A 2,571-nucleotide genomic window follows, 5' to 3' on the forward strand; every position below is an offset into this window, starting at 1 on the left:
CGCCGGCGACCGGAGCCGTGCCGGCCGCCGCCTTCGCCCACCGCCGCAAGCCCCGGAGGCGCCGCCCCGCTGCCGCAGTTCGCTGGCGTCCACGACCACCATCGCCGCCCCGGCCCCGCGCACCTCGCCGGCCTCCTTCCGGCGTCCTCCCCGTCAAGCTCCGGCCATCCTCGTTATCCGCGCCACCGCTACAGTGTTTTTGCCGAGATCCAGATACTGTGAACAGTAAACCCTAGGTGGTTTTTCTTCTAAGTCCTCGAAATCGCAGATCCATGTGCTCATGTTCATAGCATCGTATCTCCTCATCCGTAGCTCCGATTTGGGCATATAGCATATCAAAATGTTCATATCAGAGTGTACATCATTCCATTCCATTGCATCATTTTCATTTGAGTTCATCTTGATACCCGAAATGCTGTTAGAAGAGGGCTACTTGAGATAATTGTCAGATCTGCTACTCCATTTGCATATTTGTCATTTTTGCCATGATTATTGTGTGCATGATATGCCCATGAGCTCTACATATGTTTTGTTAAGGGTTTTTTCATCTCTCCAGAGGTGTAACCCATGTATTTTTGTGATGTGTGTGGTGACTAGCACAAGCTTGCAAAGTGAGGCACTTGGTAGTGCTGATTTCAGGGACTTAGTAATTCCACTAAGTCCTTGGGCTGTTTATTTCATATGGCCATATGTTCATGTTGTTTCCTAGTGATTCGTGCCTCTTTTGAGGATGATCAATAAGGATGTTTTGTTAATCTTGTAGTGATCTATCCATCCATGTCTTTGTTTGCAATTATGGAGCACCCTAGCTTGAGTCAATCGAGCTCTACTTTTGCTACTTTGTGAATCTGGGCAGATTGTCAACTTGTTTGCAATTTTGCCGAGGATGTTGTAGTTGATCCGTGCATGCTATGCTATTGTTCTTGCCATGTCTAGCTTGCATTTTGTGTGTTCTTGGTAGATGTATGCTTAGTTTATCATGACTTGCTCCGTGGTGAGTACATCGAGCTCGTAAACATGCCTACTTGATATCTGTTTTCAGCATGCTCCAGTTTTCACTAAGTCTGTGATCTGATTATGTTTTTGCCATGTTCACATGCTTGCAATTGTATTTTCTGATCCCTTTTGGCTCAAGGTCACTAAGGGACTTTTGTTAAGCTCTTTGAGTAGATCCATGCCATGCTTTACTTTGCCATGTTCAGGTCCTGTAGCATGTAGTTTTGTTGCTCCGAAGAGGGCTACCTGATCTGAAATTCCAGACAAGTGTTAATTTCACTAATTCTGAGATCTGTTTACCATATGCATTTTTGTCATGCTTGTTTGAACCTGTTAATGGATGAATTGGCCGTAGCTCAGTGCTAGACTTTTGTTAAGTATCTTGAATGCATCCCTGCCATGTATTTTGTTGTCATGTTTGGGTGTTGTAGCATGTTCATCTCATTGCATTTAGATGGCTACTTGCTGTAAATCGCAGACCGGTGCCATATTTGTTTTGCTTGCCATTTCCAAACCGTAACTCCGATTCCGGCGTTCTTTATATCGTTTTCAAGCGATTTCATCTCATCTTTCTAGTGGCACACTTGGATTCCCAAGTTGAGGCCAGATTCATGCATTCCTTCTCAAATCTTGCATATGCATCCCGCATCGCATCCCGAACAGCATATCATCTTTGCATCATGTTGTTTGAGCTTTGCACGTGGTTGATTGTGTCCTTGTTGCTTATTTGTCTTGTTGGGTAGAGCCGGGAGATGAGTTCGCTAACGAGGAGCCCATTGAGTTTGCTTTCAAGGATCCAGTCAACTCTGACAACTGTGCAGGCAAGATGATCATACCCTCGAAATCACTACTATCTTTGCTATGCTAGTTTGCTCGCTCTTTTGCTATGCCAATGCTACGATGCCTACCACTTGCTTTCAAGCCTCCCAAATTGCCATGTCAAACCTCTAACCCACCTTGTCCTAGCAAACCGTTAATTGGCTATGTTACCGCTTTGCTCAGCCCCTCTTATAGCGTTGCTAGTTGTAGGTGAAGATTGGAGGCCGTTCCTTGTTGGAACATCTATTTACTTGTTGGGATATCATTATATTGCTATGTTATCTTAATGCATCTATATACTTGGTAAAGGGTGGAAGGCTCGGCCTCTCGCCTAGTGTTTTGTTCCACTCTTGCCGCCCTAGTTTCCATCATATCGGTGTTATGTTCCCAGATTTTGCGTTCCTTACGCGGTTGGGTTATAATGGGAACCCCTTGATAGTTTGCCTTGATTAAAACTTTTCCAGCAATGCCCAACCTTGGTCTTACCATTTGCCACCTAGCCTCTTTTTCCCTTGGGTTTCCGGAGCCCGAGGGTCATCTTATTTAACCCCCCCTCCCGGGGCCAGTGCTCCTCTGAGTGTTGGTCCGAATCGAGTAGACTGCGGGGCCACCTCAGGGAAACTTGAGGGTTGGTTTTACTCGTAGGATGTCTCATCTGAGTGTGCCCTGAGAACGAGATATGTGCAGCTCCTATCGGGGTTTGTCGGCACATTCGGGCAGTGTTGCTGGTCTTGTTTTAACCTGTCGAAGTGTCTT

The sequence above is a fragment of the Triticum dicoccoides genome, chromosome 3A (assembly GCF_002162155.2).
Source record: "Triticum dicoccoides isolate Atlit2015 ecotype Zavitan chromosome 3A, WEW_v2.0, whole genome shotgun sequence".
In the NCBI taxonomy this organism is placed as follows: Eukaryota; Viridiplantae; Streptophyta; class Magnoliopsida; order Poales; family Poaceae; genus Triticum; species Triticum dicoccoides.